Source organism: Rhipicephalus microplus, chromosome 2 (genome assembly GCF_043290135.1).
Source record: "Rhipicephalus microplus isolate Deutch F79 chromosome 2, USDA_Rmic, whole genome shotgun sequence".
NCBI classification, from domain to species: Eukaryota; Metazoa; Arthropoda; class Arachnida; order Ixodida; family Ixodidae; genus Rhipicephalus; species Rhipicephalus microplus.
The window spans coordinates 18,613,088-18,634,594 of NC_134701.1; the positions used below are offsets into that span (position 1 = coordinate 18,613,088).

General features: G+C 43.2%; 1 protein-coding gene and 1 pseudogene across 4 annotated transcripts in view; both read left to right on the forward strand.

Annotated features, from left to right (window-relative positions):
• LOC119169192 (FMRFamide receptor-like) overlaps positions 1-21,507 on the forward strand; it is a 1,338,388-nt gene that overhangs the window by 1,093,182 nt on the left and 223,699 nt on the right. The gene's annotated exons all lie outside the window — the stretch shown is intronic.
• On the forward strand, positions 6,171-13,155 carry LOC142796173 (uncharacterized; annotated as a pseudogene).

Here is a 21,507-nt window from a genome sequence, read left to right on the forward strand (position 1 = left end):
ACATAATGCGGTGGTGAATGCTAAAAGCACGCCAACATACTGTGATATATAGTAAAGAATACTCATTCCACCGCGTTATACATTCGGTGGATACAACAGTGATCAGAAGGCTCTCAGTGAAGCGAAAGTAAACAAAGCAACAAACCATCTATTGCGCTTCCTGTCATCACTCACGTAGTTCGTTAGTCACCCCGGCGAAAGTAGGCTCTCAAACGACACACACGCAAACACTACCATAAATATAAACTGCAATTAATAGACGCATACAAGACATAATAAACTAAGCAGGTAGACACGTTCAGCAGCAGACGAAATGCCACCAGCTGTTCTTTCAGCTGCCTGGGTTCGACTGTTGCCCGACTTGAAGGAGGGTTTCGCTAACTCTATCAGCACAAGACTTAGGAAAACAACACTACCACTCTAAATGCACGTATTTTGCTGTAATGTCAATTTAGAAAAAAGAATAACTAGAAAAGGCTTTCTCTTAATGTACGTAGATAGGCAATTCTTCACCACAATTGCGAATACTCTCGTTATCAGGCGCTTTTCTCGGCGCATGCAGTTCACTCAAGTGAAGGGAGCATTTCCAAGGCCTCCCTTGGCGAAGGAAGTGTGGAGGAGCGTTCATGAAACGCAGCGGCCCCTTGAGTGGAGGAGCACGCTCCACCTTGACTTCGTCAAGTCGAGGGGAGCCCTTGATGGAAGGAGCGTTTGTGAATACGGGCCTAAAGCTCCCTAAATATATAGTGTTTTTAAGTTACGTGTCGCCGTTCGTGGCGCTATGCGGGCAACCAACGGGGAAGCGTCATTGTAACGCTACTGCATGCGCTGTGCCATGATGCGGTAGCAGCGTTGCTTCGAGCCACACACAAAAAAAGAAGCATCTGACTGACGTACGGTATAGTTGGAAACACGTCTATCGCATCTCCGGGCAAAAACGCTCGGAAGCACGTGTGATGCAAGCAACGTGACCAGCATGACCCCTCATGCAGCGCTGCAGCACGACCATTCCCTGAACGAAGGAAGACAGACAGCTCCCATCGATAAGCGCGCGTTTGCACTGGCATTGGTAGAAATGAAGGAGGCGTTGCGTGGACCCTTCCACATGAATAAACTTCAGCGGATGTCACCTAACTACAACTTACATTAACCCAACGTGATGGCTGTATCATAAGAGTGCATATGTAATGTTTATATATTTCGGTAGCCAGCACTGCAACCAAAGTAGACAATTCACGAATATTATGGTCTCTTGAAAAAGTATTCTGTGACCTAGCGTGGCTCTGTGGTAGAAAACTTGAAAGCCACGCAGAATTTCGGAGTGACTGGGGTTCGATTGCTGCTAGGATCCTGGCATTTATTCCTTGCATTTGTCGAGTGAACGCTGTCGTTGTCAGCTTTTTAACACCAAAGGGTTTTACGCTGGGATCCCTTACAACGATGCTGACGTGATTTGGTCACAGATACGACGTTGTAAAACATATGCTAGTAAATTTCAAAAAAAAAAAAAAAGAACAACACGGAAGATCTCTCCCACGCCTAGTCGAACCGGTGGTCTCGCATTCTTTAGCATGCGACGCTGGCCACTAGATCACGTAGCAAACGTTGTCAGAAGGAATAACGGCAAACTATTTATATATGACACATTTCTGGCAGTTTTCAGGGCTCTCAAACTTCAGCGCGTTTTTTTTATCGGTAGTGAGATGGCACGATGAGCTTGCGTTGGGTAAAATACCTGAATGTTCTTGGGAAAGTACCGTCTTTCTTTTAAGTGGAGCCGCCACACCGAGCACCCTCCACTCCCACATTTCATTTCTGCGCTACACAGGCCGTCGCCCGGGAAATACACGCGAAACTCTTTCTTTTTTTGTTTCCTTTTTTCACCATACCCGGCTCTCCCCACTATACTATCAAGAATGCCATGTCGCATTGATAACGAACGTGCTGTGCGTGACTTAGAATTATACTGAACAGCCAGTGATTGTGAAAGGAGGGGCACGATGGATAAATGTGTGGCGATGGATAGACAGTGCGCACGTCATCAGCGTGACATGGCATTCTTGATAGCAAAGTGGCGCGGAATGGGTTATAGGGCCGGCGCCCACAAAGTGGCTGTTTGGAAGAGGATATAAATAAGGTTTGGACACTTGAGAGAGGAGGGTTGGACGCTTTGGAGAAGAGGGTTGACACTTTAGAGAGGATATGGAGGAGAGTGTCACTACTTTCTCTATTAAGGAACTTTAGCGTTGGGCAAAGCCCCTTTATATAAAGAAGTAGCGACACTCTCCTCCAAATAATCTCGAAAGTGTCCCATTCTCCTCTCCCAAGTGTCCAAACCTAATCTATATCCTCTCCTGAAGAGACGCCGTGCGGGCGCTGGCCCTATAACCCGGCTCGTGCCAGTTTCCTGTCAAGAATGCTATGTTACGCTGATAACACGTGCGATGCTCATCGCGGCCCGAGAGGCGGGAAGAATATGGGCAGCGTGGCGGCTTGATTAAATGAATGGCAGTACTTTCCTTAAAATATCAGGGACTTTAGCGTTGGGTAAAGCCCCTTTGGATTGCGTTGGGCACAGTCTAAAGAGGGAGTTTTAGAATACCGTTTGCAAGCGCTGCGGGCGTTGCGGACATTGCGGTCGCCATTTGAGTTTTTTAATAGCGTTTTCCCTACTGCGATCGCAACGCACGATCGCAGCGACACCGTAGCCTCGAAATCAGCGCTTGCGGGCCACATGCGGGCACCACCTACTGCACTCCTGACCGGCCCAGCTGGCGGCGGTCTATGCAGCTACCTGCGCCGGCTCGGATTCCGAAGTTCGCCACCTAGGGGGCACTCGAGTTACCCCAGCTGAGTTACCCAGCTTATTATTCATGATGTACCTACAAGGGTTAGAGGCAAAATTAGAGGGAAGTGGACTGGGCTTCAACCTCTCTTTAGTCAAACAAGGAAAACTTATTGATCAGGCACTACCAGCATTAATGTACGCAGATGATATAGTGCTAATGGCCAACAACAAGGAAGATTTGCAGAGATTGATGGACATCTGCGGTAATGAGGGAGATAGGTTAGATTTTAGATTCAGTAACGAAAAATCAGCAGTCATGATTTTCAATGACAACGAAGGTAGTGAGCTTAGAATACAGGAGGTCACGCTAGAGATAACAGATAAATACAAATATCTGGGCGTGTGGATAAGCAATGGCACCGAGTATCTGAGGGAACACGAAATATACGTGGCGACTAAAGGTAACAGGAATGCAGCAGTCATGAAAAATAGGGCACTGTGGAATTACAATAGGTATGATGTTGTGAGAGGAATATGGAAAGGGGTCATGGTTCCTGGGCTGACGTTCGGCAATGCGGTCTTGTGCATGAGATCAGAAGTTCAAGCAAGATTAGAAATTAAGCAACGTGGAATAGGTAGGCTTGCTTTAGGAGCTCACGGGAATACACCAAATCAGGGAGTACAAGGTGATATGGGATGGACATCATTTGAGGGCAGGGAAGCTAGCAGCAAGATAAAATTTGAGAAACGATTGAGAGAAATGGGGGAAGAGCGTTGGGCTAGGAAGGTTTTCAGCTACTTGTACATGAAGAATGTCGATACAAAATGGAGGAAGCGAACCAGGAAGTTGACTGGTAAATACTTCGAAAACACCAGGTGACCAAACCAAAAAGAACTATCGGTTAAGAAGAAAGTGAAGGAAACGGAGACTGACATGTGGAGAATGGGCATGATTAAGAAGTCCGCACTAGAGATCTATCGAACTTTTAAGCAGGAAATTGCCAAGGAAAGGATCTATGATAATACTCGGGGTAGTTCTCTACTGTTTGAGGCCAGGACGGGAGTACTGCGAACCAAGACATATCGGGCCAAATACGAAGGGGTAGACACAGTATGCAGTGCGTGTGGAGAGGAAGAAGAAACTGCCGAACACTTGATAATGTTCTGTAAAGGGCTTCACCCTATAGTTCAGGATGATGGCGCAGAGTTTTTCAAAGCACTGGGGTTTAGGGACCGGGAGGGCAAAATAAACTTTAAGCGGGTAGACTTAACAAGGAGGTTATCTGATTGGTGGCTAAAGTCAAGACACGAGTGAAAATTAAACTCTTCACTGCAAAGTACGAATCCTCAAACTCACTTTTTAAGGAAAAAAAATAAATATAGTTTTTGGTTCATTAGGTGTTACGGCTTGGTGGCGCTAGCCACCGCCCGATCTAAAGGGTACAGCCATATCCATCCATCCTGAGCGCCGGTAAATGCATGGGAATGCATGGGTTGCCGCCGGTTAGAAAAAAGTTTTATCACGCAATGAGTAAATGTGGCGGCTATCTTGAATCATGTTATTTCATATGAGTTCGAGAATCTTCTTTTGCATTTTAGTTGACATTTCAGTGCATTAGTTTTCAGATAGAATCGCAAATCAGGTACAAGCCCACGTATATCAGCGTGCAAAACATAAAAAACGAACGACTTAGACAGGTTGTAAAAAGCGCTGACCACCAGATGTTTATTTACCTCATGATACCAGCTATATGTGTATACAATTGTAGACTCGTTGCCGTTGGATTACACTCAGCTGGCTTGCATTTACTGTCTGGGCAAGAAAGGGAAAGGACTATGACACTTGAAGTGTCCGAGGCATCCGGCACCCATAGAAAACAACCCAATACAGACAATTTAGCGCATAACTACTTTCGTCTCAAATGGCAAATGTAGATCGCATGTACATGAATAATCAATGATAGACACTCTGCAACTGTTTTGAAACAAAACAGCACATAAAATACCTTATTCAACGCTAATTCTTCACACAATGGGTGTGTTTCAAAACCTAGTTGCATAACCACATATAGTTCCTTGCTTTCTATATGTGCACTTATCTTGTCTTTCCTTCTTTTTTTGGCTAATAAACAGTTGTGATTATAGCGCCTCGTTGTTTACTTTCTTGAAGTTGTCGGTTTATTATTATTTTTTGCGCTAAAATGCGTCTCAGTCTGTCATGCACCACCAACCAGCCCAGCAACTCACTCTTTTAGAGATGCGTCGTCTTTTACAACACAGAAATTACCTCGATCTATTTTTCGTGGACCTCGGTCGCTGCAAACTCATGAAAAGTAACATCAAGAGTCTTCCCTTGCCTTGATTCGCAGAAAGTCACGTAGCACACCACCATCGTGATGGTTAATTTGCACCAAGAAACCTCTCTTCGCTGGTGTACAAAGTGCACCGACCTGCACGCTTCTGTCACAGCTCGGCACGAGCAGACGCTAGCAAAAGATCGTCATTATGAATTTAAGTTTATTCAAAAAGAGCTTTTTATTCATTTTAATTCCCCAGAGTGTATGCACGCGTAAACATTGCTGCTTTTCTCTCAGCGTCACGCAGGCAGACGAAAAAAAAAAAAGCGTGGCGACCCATGTTTTGGCCGCCAGCAACCGGTGCGGATGAGGTGTGTTGCAGCGCCACAGGGCGCATAGCGGCAGGCACCAATCCAGAAAGCGCGTGCTGGCGCTTCGCTCGCTGGGCAGGTCAGTAAAATACAGAAGGTCGTGCATACGGACCGCCATCACCAACCGTAGCCTCAAAACCAGCGCTTGCGGGCCACATGCGGGCCACCATTACCGCACGCAATTTCGGATCTTTTGCGTGCGGTCCGCGCACGCGAACGCTGACTTGCGTGCGACGCATGCGCATTGGCAGCGACCACACCGGAAGGACTCGCTGTGCGCTATTCTAAAACTCTCTAATGGCATCGCTTCTCGCGTTTCGGGGAGCACGACCTTCACGCAATATGTGCTCTCCTGCGTGCTGTTATTAGATGCTTGACTCGGGAGAGCAGGAAGGTGATTTCACTCGCCGCCGTGGCTGCGTTAACTAAAGAAGCACGCTGCTGATAAACAAAGTGAAAATGGGCCTTTTTCACGTTGGACGAGCGCCACCTGCTACCCTAGCGGCGAGAGGCGAAAGCTCAACTGGTGGCTTCCGGGGCCCATCGGGCAGCGGTTCTCTTCTCTCTCTCTCTCTCTCTCTCTCTCTCTCGTGAACAGCACCCAGTCTAGCCACCCTAGCACAGCGATGGCTTGTATCGCCTTCTCTTTGCTCACTGTGCCTCACGTGTCTGCCTTTCGGAATACTTTTGCCACCATACGGTAAGCCTTCTTGACTTTCGCGAACATTCAACGTGTTTCCGCACATGGTTTGGATCATGTTTACGGTGGCACACATGAAGAAGCTCCGCCACTGCGCTGGTCAGTGAATGAGCGATTTGTCGTCCGTGCTGCAGGTGACGAGTGACGTGATAGACCATCATTTTGGTGAGTCGCATCGCCAGCTACTAAAGGGCTGGATGTTCAAGGAGAACGGTATGTCCGCCGCATTGAGTGTACGACACAGCGCCAACCTACCGGCCTCAGCCTCGTCGTACTGCGTAGCACATGCTTATGCTCTATGAAAGCAGGGCACTACAAACAAGTTGCAGTGCTTCATCACGATGGTACCACATCTGTTCTCCAGGCACATTGCGTCTGCGTTGCGGGGTATGTCTGCCTTTGATGATCTATCACGCTTATTTTTGCACCTTCCTTAGCAGACGTACAAGGGCGATGGCGAAGCTAAGAACGATCTCGCTTAGACAAGTTGCTGTTACATGACCCTTTTGAGCTGAGCTTCAGGGTGCAATCTACGTGTTACGGTCGCTATCGAGATATAATTTGTGTGCGATCACAAGAGGGAGGAACGACCGGAAGTGCCAGTGGGCCGCGGATGTAAAAGATTCGTGCGATTTAACAGGGTAAAGCGCGTGAAATACTAGTGCTGCAGAATATCTTGCTAAAAGAAATCGGTTGCAGTCATTCACAAGTCGTGTAATGCAACGAAAGGATAATGCTGGTTTCACACGTAGATTGAGTATAATCTTTATCAAAGTCATCGTTCGTGAACGGCTAGTTTACGCTAAATAACGATCAGTAGGGGGTCGTGCGGCAAAGGTATAAGACTATTTACCGTGTAAAAAGCGCTTCCTATTACATCAAATATTAACCCATTCACTGACATGAAGCTGCTGCTTTAGACAACTTGAAGTTGTGAACGGTCTGATCTGTGAATAAAAAACTCGGATAGGTTTCCCCAAGCATCATAGTAATATATTTTGTTTGTTCATTGCATATACTGCAGCCTGAGCCAGAAATGCCAGCACGTTGCTTCTCTACTGTTTGCTATCCGTGGCATGCAGACGCCGTCCTGCACAAGCACTCCATGTAGATAGATGGCACCAACACTAGGTGAGCCAATGACTTTATTCAGAACTCAGTACAGCTTTGATTATGAAGTAGGCCACAAAACACTACAAATGTTGTGGGTAAATGTGATGAATGAACAAAGAATAAACATTAATGTGCCATCTGCAGTTGTTTTACAGCTCTGCTGAAACACTTGTGAACTTACGTAAACTGCTTTTTATTGAAGTTAGCTTCTATTAGTGTGGCACATATGAAAAGCGAAACGGGGAAGATGACAGAGACGTCTTTCCACCTTTTGTTTTCATATGTACTGCACTAATACAAGCTAACTTCATAGATAACCAACTCGCCTGAGCCACAACATGCTCTTTGATGTGTATTTCATATAAACATAACAATACAACCGTGTGTCAGAGCAGCTGAAAACCATGCAATATGAGCAGTTGTGAAGCTTTTTACAAGTACAGCAACTTATTTATTTTCAGGTCAGATCCAGCTGATTCCTGAACCACTGGCATAGATAACCTTCAAGAAGCACGTTATTAACAAAACTGTGCACGAGAAACCAAAACGCAAACTTCAACCAAACGTCATGAGGATTGGACACCACTGTCTCAAAAGATCTCGAGAACAGATGGCTGCACACGCACCTGAGGTCATCTGGAACCGTTACACGACTGGAAAACCAGCACCACTGAGAAACACGAACCCCATAAGTGACACAGAAGACCTGCACTCGCCGAAATTCCTCCAGCTTATCGACGAGTATTTCAGGAAGCTGGTGCCCCTAACCGCCGCTGAGAAGGAGGAAGTGCGCCTGAAGGCACTGGGACAAAGCCGGAATCCCACATGGTGAGCTGAAAGAACAGGCAGGCTGACTGCATCTAACTTTCGTCGAGCTCTTCACTGCCGGAAGCCTGAAGGGCTGGTGAAAGAGATTCTGTATCCCCAGAAGGAAGTATTGCGCCAGGGTGACCCAAGGTTGTATGGGGTACAGAATGAGGCGAAGACAGTAGATGCTTACATGCATTTGATGAAGCTGTATGAAAAAGAAATTCAAGTTGTCGAGACAGGTGTTCATGTGCACAAACAGCATTGCTTCGTAGCGTCGACTACTCGAAGTTAAATGCCCTGCTTCGAAAGCCGGTGTGAGAATCATCGACGCTTGTAATGATAGGGCATTCTGCAGTGAATAATTAGGTGATGAAGTGACCTTGAAACGTGATCATGTCTACTACTACCCGATCCAGGGACAACCAGGCGTGACGCAAAAACCCTGGTGTGACTTTGTCATTTAGACGAATCATTCTGAAAACGAGCACAGCGTATCAGTTGAGCACATATGCCTCAATCTCGCAGTGTGATAAGCATACTCAAAGGACTGATTTATTTGTACAAGGCAGCAGTTATTCCAGAGCTGCTAACACGGTGTATTAGACGCCTTAGATTTTTGCATACGACAGGCGCAGGGTATATGTCATACCGCAAGCACGCCCAAGGCTTTTAGGGTTTTACGTCATTGATAACTTTGACAAGAATAAGCTGAAGTTGAATATAAGAAAGCTATAAATGCATGCATGTCCCAATAAAAAGGCACTTTGAGCGAATATATACATCATCAACATTTGTAAAATGCAGCACGCACAGGAATTACTAACAAAAGAGAAGAAAACCCCACACTATCACTGTTTTGCGCTAGTGTTATTTGCCACAACGAAAAAAAAAACATTTTGCTCTTTAAAGTAACTTTAACAGTCCGTAGCGACCGCCAAGATTCCTTTTCAGTTCACTGACTAATAGTACTGTCCACTTTCTCATCCTCTTACGTGGTGTCTGCCATTATTTAGTAGCGGTAGTCTGAAGTTTGAAAGATAAGCGCATGTAGTGAAAATTGCATTTGCGATATATAGCATGTTTACAGGCATGGGTGTGTCCAATATATGAAACTGCTTTATCCTTCTTATGACCCTTTCGATAAGAACTCGTGAACTTGCAACGTGTTTTGTTGCTTCAACATCTTTAGCACCCATCTGTGCTTCACCAGGAATGCGAAACGGGGGCATATGAAGGGAAACACCGGGTGGCAGAAGGTCGTCTATTGTGAAATCCTTGTCAACCATTATGCCATCTCCACATTCAAACAAGTCCAGCACTGCAGACTGTTGGATAATAGCTTTGTCACTTGTTCCTCCCCCATATAATGGTGACACAAAGCTTACATAACAGTCCAGTGTAGCGCCCATGAGACATTTTATTGTATTCGCTAACTTGTAATGAGAAAAAGTTCTTCTCTGGGCAGTTAAGCTTGATGGCTTTTGTATGCGGATTTCTGTTGTGTCAAGTAGTATGCGTGTGTTCGGGTACCGTCTAAAATGAGGTGGCGTTTGCTGTTGCACTTCAGCAAGTGTAGGGAAGCTAGTTAATTCAGTCAGCACCTCTTGCAATTTCAGTACCCATTTCGAAAATATACGACTGACTGATGCTATTGAAACGGAAAAGTTACGAGCAACCTCTCTCGTTGCCATACTTGTTCTCAAGCGCACCAGGACGGCAAACATCTGCTCGGAAGCACTGATTGTCCTGCTGTTTACATCTGCGAACTGAGGGTCACTTTCCATAACTACATCAAGTATGGAATTAAACACTTTAAGAGAAGGCAGTCCTATGTAATATAACATGTCCTCGGTACCTTTAATGTTATTGAGGCACAGCGTTGTCGCCTTCAACTCGTAGTAATGTGCCTGCCATTGATTTTTTTTTATCCTCAGTAGCTTTTAGCTACCCTTCCAATTTTTGCACTTTTTTCTTCTCTGCGTTTAACTGTCTTTGAAGCAGCATGATGCGCTTTAAAGAGAAATCATCAGCCTGGCAGCTCTTGTCATGATCCCTTGGCATGCTAGATGCTGTTGTAGTGTCCTTGCAGATCATAGAGCCAGACTGCATTGAGTTTTCCACTCCACGTGATGGTGGTCCTTGAGGCGCAGGTGGTGTAGATGGCCTGACAAGTGGTTTGCAATCTTGTAAATCACTTTGGCTTTCCCCTCTGTTTCGCGGTGTCCCCTGACCAACAAAATGTCCAGATATGCCCTGTCTATATTGGTGTTGTGGGATTGTTGCACTCGAGCTTGCTGCTATGCTCTGTGTGGTCCTCTGTGCAACAGCTGATGTAGCTTGGCTGCTTGCACCAGTCTGGCTTGAGGCTGATGAATGAAATTTAGAAGATATATGTTTCTTCATTCAGCATTACAGTTTCTAATGAAAATATAAGTGAGTTCTACTTATAATATGGAAATACTTTATACCTTTAATAAACAAATGATCTATGGAGGCAGCAGAATGATGTAGGTTAGAGTGCTGCGTAATCGTTTTATTTAAAATTGTTGGAAGTATAAACGATCGTTAGAGGTATAAAATGACGTACAAACGCAAGCCTGTGGCTGTTTGCAGCGCCGAACATCAAAAGAGCTTCAAGAACAGAATATATACCTCGCCGTCGCATTAATCTCTCGAAGCGAGCGGTGGATCGCGCCGTGCCAGTGGATCCCGTGCATCTCGCTACCATATGCTTGAAAATTGACGGTACGTAATCCGGATGCGTCATGAAGCGTGATGGGACTCCTGCGAATAAATGTGATGTTGAAACAGTTCTGTTAGTGTCACGGTTCGGTGACGCCAAGTGATCCAACACTGCGCGTAAACAAATGCAAGATCGCCGCTCTAGTGTTGCCCTGTTCGGAAACACGTGAATTTATGATCTAAAATTAAACAACCTGTTCATCTAGAAATAAAGAACATGAAATCACTGCTTCTTTACCTGATACAAAGTGGTTGCTGCAGACGCGAGTGTTATCTGTCGGTTTCCAAGGGGATCCGTCGGCGTTGACACGGCGGATTGCTCGCACACATTTCTTGCGTCTTGTCGCCTGACGCGTCGAGGCAGGAAATCTAAACAATCGCACGTTTGCAGAATTTCCGCTTCGATTGCTGCAACCCACGGCAGCACATCGCTGTGGCATCGTGAAAAAAAGAAAACAAAACAGACGCACTCTACACGAACAGCAACTGACAATGCGGAGAGCCCGCACGCACAACGCACTTGCCCACACGTCCGTTCTCGGTGGCCGAGTCACCAAAAGTATTTCGAGCGCTGTCCGCTAGTGACGCCGTCGTGGCACTTCCGGCGCACGTGCGCAGAAGGCTCCCGTGAAAAAGGTTCATTGTGACAGTTCGCCCTTATCTTGTGTGCTAATGCGCTCGTTTTGTGCCTCTTTCTTCCTGTTTGGACTGCGCGCTTTAAATATCGTGCTGTGACAAATGTCAGCCTGCGCTCGTCCTGTGTATGCCCACATTATGCGTGCTTTCTTCTCGAGGTGCATGCTGCAAGTTTTGAACTGCTTGCTGTTCGGCGCGTCATATAGTAGTTTGTCGCTGTAGCATTGATTCCGTCGTCTTTGTGGCGGCAGAATGTACACTAAACGTTACGTCACTACTGTGCAGATGCGTTTCACTTTCGCATTTTAGTAATTGATAAAAAAAGGAATCTGTCACTTTTTTAACCCTACTCACGCGTTGAAATTATCCATGTCTGACTATTCATGTCAGACGTGTGGAACATACCCATGGGCGGGTATGTGCCACAAGTCCGGTGGAAAAGGTTGGACGACATACGCGGCTTGCTTCTGACCAGCGACTCATTCGTCAAATGACCTTACCCTCCCATACTATTTTTGGTTTACCGCAAGTTAGGGGGGTGGTCACGATAGCACCCAGACGCCGGCAAATAAATAGATAGACTGATAGAAAGAATGATAGAATGATAGATAGATAGATAGATAGATAGATAGATAGATAGATAGATAGATAGATAGATAGATAAATAGATAGATACTCAAAGATACTTTATTCATAGATCATTCATAGATAGATAGATACTCAAAGTGCCTGCAGAACGTAAAGAAATGTTGAAATATCGCTGTTATATATTATATATCAGTGAGTACACCTGAATTGGTCACGCAAGTACGCCAGTATATGGAGTCGTTTGAAAACACGTTCATTTTTAATATCGCCATTGTGGGTGGAGGACGTTTGAAAAATTAAATAATAAAAGAAGATGTGAGGGTAAACATTTTATACCAAAAAAAAAATGGGGACGACAGACCATTTTCAAAATTTTGTAGTTAGCTTCCCTGCTATGTAGTTTGAAGAACTAATGGCGACTAGTCACTTACTGCGCATAACCTGTCCAAATGCAGCTTACTTATGCAACAGCATGTAAAATATTAAGTCGGTTCTCCTGATATAAACATTCACAGTAGACAAGCTCGAGCGCACTACACCACGTTTGTGCTTCCGCTTGGAACTGTAAATGTGTGGCCTTTACTATTTAAAATATGCCGTACAGAGAAGCGTACCGGTGAATTGTGAACATGGTCTGTACGGGTAGAGATGAGGTTTCCTGAATGAATGAACCCGGGAAATGGAGTCTTATCCGAATAAATACAATCAGAAGCTTCATTTATGAGCGCTTCATTCGCGCTATTGTCATCTGTTTTTGTTAACAGGCTTTGATATTCATGATTAAAAAACAAGATGAATATAGTGGCTTTATTTTCAATATATTTTAGGGAGACTGGGCCATAACACTTTTAATTTGCAACGTCATACGGTACAAGATACTCGTCCAGCAAGCCTTCAACGTACAAATGTAATATGCTACGGCAATAACTGTAGCCTAAACGACACTTTCCTATTGTATTTTAAGGTACTTCGATACACTGCGAATTGTTTATTTTGTATATCTGAACAATACACCAGTGAATGCATATGCAGAAAAAAGTCTGCTTGGACATTTTGTAATGGCAACGGCCTCTGCTGCAACTCAATAAAATGCCTACTCATAATTCAAAACTTTGTTTTTCATTCCTGAAGCATATTGCTTTCATCCGGAAACAGCTTCTTGGGGTTGCTTTCGATGGCTAGCGTGACACCTATTCATACGCCTCGCTGATGGTTCCTTTTGCTTGTCATTTTAGTATTTGACGGGAGTCCCTGCCCTGCTTGCCGAGCAGCTATCGGGTTGCCAACTGATCACAAGAACTTCAATAAGTGGCATCTACCGGTAGGGGCAAATAGGTGACTGTGGAGTCCGTAAATGAAGTACGGCTAATGTGATAGTGGGTCACCGCGGACAGGCGAACAGCAGCAACAATGCTGCTAGCACTGATTTTCTTGACACGGGGAGTAAAAGATGGGACAAAACTAAACTGTTTTTTCTAGTTTTGCTGGCGAAAACAAATGGTGGCCACACATTTTGTTTTACTTCAACGAGAGAATTGGTGCAGGCCCAACACTTTTCAGACATACTACGCAGCCGCACTAAGCGTTAAGAGACACCGCCACTGTTCGTTCTATCGCCACTTATAGCTCCGACTAGCTGAAGATCGGACGCAATTAAAAAGAAAGTAAGAAATCCCTCTGTAGGAAAACCAAACCTACACAAGTAAAATACAAAGCTGGTTCTGTATCAAACAGAAAAAGTTAAAACCTACGGAAATACCAAACAAGGGAGGGGGGGGCTACTAAAGTGGTGTGATTGAGATTCAGATTCTGATCCTTTATTTCAGCATTCATTTGAAACAAGTGCCAGAACAGGAGCAAAATAGCCGCTATAATAGCGGCTTGAGAAAGGCCACTGCCCCTACAAAGTTTGGCAGCAAACACGACCACACAAAAAACTACAATACATCGGTATACAGACTATCCATCACAAGCTTCAACACACAAACACACACAAAAATTTGCAGCGCATCGGTATACAGTTTGTCTATCAAAGAAAGAAAAAAAAGAATAAAAAGAACACTGAAATGTGTTTTGGAAATTTACAACATAACAAAATATTATTCTTCTTTTTAAAATATTTTTTGAGATTTTTAGATTTTTTCTCTATCAGTTCAAATGCAGTCATTGCCGCTTAAACATTAGTAGCAAGCGAAAAAAAGTACCTCGTCTAACCTAATTAATGGTTGACACCTACTAAAATGTCTGCGGAAAAAGAATAATTTTAACTAAAGACAAAAAAGTCCCCTTTCAACTTTATCCTTCAAGAGCGTTATAAGAAATACTCAAACACAATAGTTCAGTTACTTAAGGCCGCTAAATTAAACAACTTCGAAGATAAAATAAAGCGAGCCGGAACTGACGTTAAACAGGAGTCAAAAACTGTAAAAACTGTAAATCTGCTTCTTGGCAGGACCACGGTTTATTCAGATATAACCTTGATTCACTCAGATAATCGTGGGATCGAGAACCCATGTGATATTACGAACCCTTTTGATGACTCATTTGGCACTTATATTCCCCAGTCGAAAGCCTTCCTAGAACACACTTGTTGACGATTACCACATTCATTTTTTCTTTGTCCGACGTCACCCGAAGAAGCGTTCACCGTTATCAACAGTATTACGAATACAAGTGCTGATCTCGATATGTTTTCTGCTGCCGACGAATCTTGCGAAACGTTCGCCCCTTCTTTCTTTTCGATATATTGTTGTTAATTCACTACGCTTTCTTTAACAGCAATATAGGCTATTGCGTTTCTTCTTTGGGAAATATACGTATGTCACTCATTTATCACCCTCCCAGATTCTTCAAAAGCAAGCATTGAGAATACTAACCTTCAGTAGCTTCACCTCCAATGCATCAATCTTACTCTGTTCACCTAAAATTTTATCAGTTCAGAAGCTGGCCAAATATTTTCTCGGAATTTTTCTCTACAAATGTCTGAATAAAAAAAAAAACTTAGCATTCCTTTACTAAACACAAGTCAGTTTCCTTAGGGGTCATCTACTCGTTTTGCAAAAAGTAATAACTTTGTTTTACCTAAACCCAGGACAAATTATGGCAAATTTACCGCAAAGTTTTCGTCGGTACTTTTGTGGAATTCTTTACCTTCGGAGATAAAAAGTAGATTCTTTGTAATGTTTAAATAAACCTTGCGTTCGCACCTAATAAACTTGTCGTGCTTAATATTACACAGAGTACGTTACTGAATTTTTTGTTCTTTTGTGTCTGCATTTTTCTACGCATCGTGCTTATTTGTATTTTACGTATCTAAATGTATTTTTACTACCATTATAACGCTTGGTGTTACACTGAGTAAATGCTATTGCATTTTTGTATTAGTTTTTTGTACTTATCTACACATTTCGTATATCTCATATTCGCTGTTACGCACTTATCTGTACATTTACATATCTTTAATTTTGTATTCTACCGCTGTTTGCTATTGCATTGTATCTCTAATGAAGGATTTTATTGGAGGTTTCGCTCACAGTATTGTGACTTTGAGACCTCCTTCTGTGTTTGTATTCAACACATGCGATGTATCACTTATATTTCAATTTCAAATAAATGACTTGCTTTTTTGGAAACAGCACACAACTTCTCCGAACATACGTAAAAAAAACTTGTAGCATGGTCAAACCATACACATTTTCCAAATACATAAGAGCAGGTAAGAAAACTTTCACACACATCTAGAATAGAAGATGTACCGTACCTAAGAAACAAGCAAGAACAAGTAAACACATGTACGGCATACAATTACTCACATATAACCTCACAGCTATGAAAATACTGCTTTAGCATTCGACGCGAAGTGATATTTAGATTAATGTTTTCCCCCTCAAGATTATTAGGTAACAGTTATATACGGTATGGCAGCCAGTCTTTTCAATGATTGGTTCGCAAAAAAGGCACAGCCCACATTTTGCTCTTTATTGTCATAACTGGGATGATGTGGTTTGTTTAAGTCCCAACGATGAATAAATCTAGCGTGGCCTCGTTTTACGCATTCTTTATAATTCATCGCAAGGTTAAACTTATAAGTGCAACAAAATGGGAGAACATTGAATTGGGCTAATACTGGACTGATATCGCTATCATAAAAAACACACGCAAGATTCACAATGCGTTTTTGTAGCATAAGTAATGTCCTAATATATTTCTGTGACGTTACTCTCCATACTAAACTACAATATTTAGCATGAGAGAGAAATCTTTTGTTAAACAATTGCCATATTAAGAAATAAGCATGCATTATCATCAGTTTACCCGTTAAGGTCCGATAATAGATACTTTTTTACCAACAGAAAACAACATAAAATAGCTACGGCTGTGTCTAAATTACTTGCTTATAATATGCAATACTGAAATTATTTATTTTCGCCATTCTGTACAGTTAAGAAATACGGACGGGCTGATTGTAGAATAAAAACTGTCCTCTAAAGCTCAATCAGTCTACAATCCTTTGTTATGGTAGGTAGCAGTATCACATGTACGCATTTCAAAAAATTATTCGAGCACAAACACACACACACACACAGACACACACACACGCGCGCGCGCGCGCACACACACAACACACACACACACACACGCACGCACACACACACACACGCGCGCGCGCACACACAACACACACACACACACACGCACACACACAACACACACACACACACACAACACACACACACACACACGCACACACACAACACACACACACACGCACACACACAACACACACACACACACACACACACACACACACACTCACACACGCACACACACAACACACACACACACACACGCGCGCACACACACAACACACACACACAACACACACACACGCACACACACACAACACACACACACATACACACACACGCACACATACACACACACGCACACGCACACATACACACACACACACACAACACACACACACACGCACGCTAGCTTGCACGCGTGTGCCGTGTGGTGGTGTGGCATTCGAAATAATTTTTTGAAATGTTGTACCGACTATATCAACAAGTTCTTTTACATTACCTGTTCAAAAATGCATTTACACGCTTATGCATATTTATAAAAGTACACGGATACCTAACAAATAAAGCAGTGTACCTACACGTACACATGTTTCCACTCACACTTTCGCCGTAAAGTGAAAAAAAAATCAAACATGGTAATATTGCAGCGAGATGCTCTCAAAACCACTCACACTTGTTTTAGTTTTTTGGAGGGGTAGTAAAAAGGCTAAACGGTACCGAAAAATAATTGTTCGCGTTGGTAATATGTAGTGAAGTTATTTTTCTACATAGTTTCAACGGAGTGTTGGTACTTACCAATTTTCTGAGTGTCTCGTACCATAACATGGAGCAATTTTAATTTGGGTGAGGTAGCGCAGGTTTTCAATATTTCGATTTACCTATTTCAGGTTGATAATAACATCTGTGGTTTCACATCCCAAAACCATGATATGATTATGAGGGTTGACGTAGTGAGAGCTTGGCTAATTTTGGCAATCTGGTATTATTTACCGTGCACTGGGACCCCACAGTACACCGACATCTACCATTTCATCTCCATCGCATTGCGATCGCGTGAGTGGGATTGAACCCGCAACCTTGGAGTCAGCAGCCGAGTACACTTTGCTGCCCATGTGCTATATACAAACGGTACCTGTGTTCAATACGGGCAAGAATAACACCGGTACTATAAAGAAAGTAATTGTCAAAAATGCGTAGGAAGGATTGTAAGCATGACGGATTATTCATTCTGTAATAAAAAAACAGATTTGAGATAAGTGTACGTTGCGCCTCTGTGTATTTTTATTTATTTATTTATTATTTATTTATTTATTCACCCTCAGAGTCAGTAGGCATTACAGAGGGGAGTGGTTATGTTTACAAAATAAGTGGTCCCGTTATAAAATATTAGAATAAATTTGCACAGTTTGCAAATATTATTAGTGTAAATAACGAAAAAGTAAGCCAAAAACATTATACATTGGCAATGGGCGGAGAAAAACAAACAAAATAAATAATAATAACGTAATGAAGCAGTGATGAGGGAATTATGGCCATACGTCATGTAAAATGACACACGACATGTACACCACGTAGACTCAGTGTGACAAGAGAAGTATGATGCCAGTGGTAAAGTACGCTTGAATAAATCACAGTCCTTAATTTTTACCGTCAGTGCAGGTAGTCGATTTCATTTTTTATGTACGCGATAATAATGAATTCAAAAATGCGTGAGTTTTACATGGTAGAATTCTGAATTCAAGTATATGGTCTAGTTTATTAGATATGTACTGCAAAGGACTGATTAATTCGTTATGCAAGTGTGGATCATAGTGAAGCTTATTAAAAAAACTAGACAATGTGTTTTACGACAAGATGCGAGAGCCGGTGAATAAGATCATTCCTCATTTCTGTTATGCTCGAAGTGTGATTGTTCGCAGAGCAAATAAAGCGAATATAATTGTTCTTAATCATTTCTAGCGCGTGTGAAAAATTTTCATGAGAAAGATCTCATTCTGATGCAGCATGTTTAATTTTAGGTCTCAGTAGTGTTTATATTTAATTAGCTGTTTTTGAAAATTTTTGACGAATGTAACCGAGCATAGCATTTGCTTAATTCATAATGTGTGTGTGATACTACCATCCCTGGTTAGGTTCGGCGTTTTATGCACACCAAGATATTTGTACGATGACAAAGCTTTAATGGTTCACTATTGAGTCTGCAAACAGGTTGAATTGTTTTCGATCGGGTTTTTCGCATAAATTTACTTTAGGCTTGTTTATTTCCATTTGCGAGTCCTTGCACCGTGAAGAGACTGCGTTTAGGTGAGATTGAGAAAAGTTATATCATTGTCGCACATTATTTTTCTACAGATTACGCAATTGTCTGCAAAAAGGTGAATAATTGAGGAAACACGAGAAAGTAAATTGCGTATATAAATCAGAAAACGAAGAGCACCACGCACAGAAGCCTGTGCAACACCAGATTTTACAGAGATGAGTCCTGAGTTAGTGTTACTTGATGAAACGAATTGAGACCGGTTAAGAAGAAAACACCAGATCCAGGTCAAAAGTTTAGAGTCAATGTTAGGTAGAATAAGCTTGTATAAAAGAAATTTATGGCAAACTTTATGCAATGCTTTTGAAAAATCAAGAAAAAGGCCGTGTGCAAAAGAAGAGTTATCTAGAGTGACATATAATTTGTACATAAAAGACGTTGTGTTTCGCAGGAGTAGTTTTTGCGGAAGCCGTGTTGTGAAGAAGAAAAGAACTAATTGCATTCAAGGAAGTTTATGATATCTGAGAACAGGATATGTTCAAGAATTATTCATCGTATGCTAGTAAGGGAGATGGGCTGGTAGTTAAGAGGGGAATGCATGTTACCCGATTAGTAGAACGAAATTACCTTCCTGTTTCCCAGTTTGATGGAAAAAAAGTCAGTGTGAAGAGTCTGACGCAATATTATTGTTACGAGGACACATGAATAGATCCCTGTGCTTTTTCAAAACTTTGCTTCAATTTGGACAGATTCAGGCGCAGAAAATAAGTTTAATTACCTTTATTAAGGGAAAGACGACGACGAAAGACATGACCAATCAAGCACCAGCGTCAATACCAGCACCACACTCGAACTCGCGCTTGCACGGATTTCGGCTGCTTGACGCCCGCCGCTCCTCGACGCTTCACGTCTAACGCTTGTCGAGCTTCCCTGACTTACAGCGTCAATAGTGCACATCGCATTTGGTGGAGGTGCGTGGATTCCCTGTACCAACCAGGGTCTTCGCTTCCGGAAGCTCCCCCTGCTTCATGACCCCATTATCACCATGGCCAAAGGACCCGTCTGCAGCCTCGACCCGCGACCTTCAACGTCACCTGCAGAGCCATGTATCGCCAGCGAGAGCCACTTGTCTTCACCGGCTCCGGGGACTCGGATGTGAATGATTGGCTATCGAAGTAGGAGCGTACCAGTGCCAGTAACGAGTGGAATGACCAAATGAAGCTTCGGTACATCACGTTTTATCTTCCGGACATCGCTCAATTCTGGTACAACAACCACAAGAGCAACCTTCCCACTTGGTCAGTCTTGAAGACTTCCATTACGAGCATCTTCAGTTGGCCATGGGCTCGCTAAATTCGGGAACAGCAGCGCTAGCGTCCACGGGCGCAGCTCCCTACTAAGAACTACACAAGCTACATTGAAGAAGTGCTAAACCTCTGCAACCGTGTGAACTCCACCATGGCCGAAGAGTAGAAAATTAGGCACACCCTCCAGGAAATTGAGGACGACGCTTTCCCAATGCTACTTGCAAGGAACCCCCACACCCCACCCCCAATGTACTGATGTCCATGTGTCCGAGTTTCGACGAGATGCGTCGGTAGATCTCGATTGCACACAAAGCCCCCATAGCACTCGAAACAATATCCAGCTTGCAGCTTACTACTCGCCATGCCGATGATAGGGGAATTCGGCGATGGCACGGAGTTTCGCTGGGTCTGGCAAAGCGCCTTTTTTGCAAACGACATGACCCAGTATCGTCAACTGGCACACTTCTTTATGTTGACTTCCAGCTGAGTTTAGGCACGTGAGAATTCTCCGCAGTTGGACAAGGTGAGTTGGAAAATTCCTAGAAAAGACTACGATGTCGTCCAGGTAGCAAAAGCAAGTGTTCCACTTGTAGCGCAAAGGACGTTGTCCACCATCCGTCCGAATGTAGAAGAATTACCAAGCTTTATCACACCGTCGAAGTTTATGTCTGCCGGAAGGACGGTTGTGTAGTTGCATTTATGCCATGTTGGCACTGCTGTGTTTCTACTCGAAGAGAAATTATTTGAAAACACTTCGTTAAGAATTTCACAGCATCTGTTGTCAGAGATGGTGTTGCCTGAAGTAACAGCTAAGCTGATGCAAGGATCTTAGCTCGGTTGGATTATGCGTCTGAATCTTTTGGTTCGTTTAAGAGCATCGATGGCCGGGCGTTCCTTAGAAATGTGAAAATATATGAGCGCACAAGGTAGAAGGAAAAGCACTTGACAGGAAAGACGCTTTGGTAAGCGCTTGTTGTTCAGTTTGAATATGGCTGCTTTTCTTTTGTTTGTATTTTTATACCTATTATTCTCGACTATTCCTCCAGGTTTTTCATTGTATTGGTACATTTTTCTTACAGCGTATGAAAATTATTATTTGTGAAAAAACTGCCGTTGTCTGCGTAAATGACGCCATAAAACATTTTAGGAAACTTTGCTTCAGGGTTCATACTAAATATATCATTAACATAATGAGGAGCTAGAACACTTTTTTGCGGCACTCCACAATGAATATATTGTCACGCAACGCAACAAAGGACGACGCAGTTGTCTATAAGGGAAACAAGTTTATTGGAGCGAACCTGTGCTC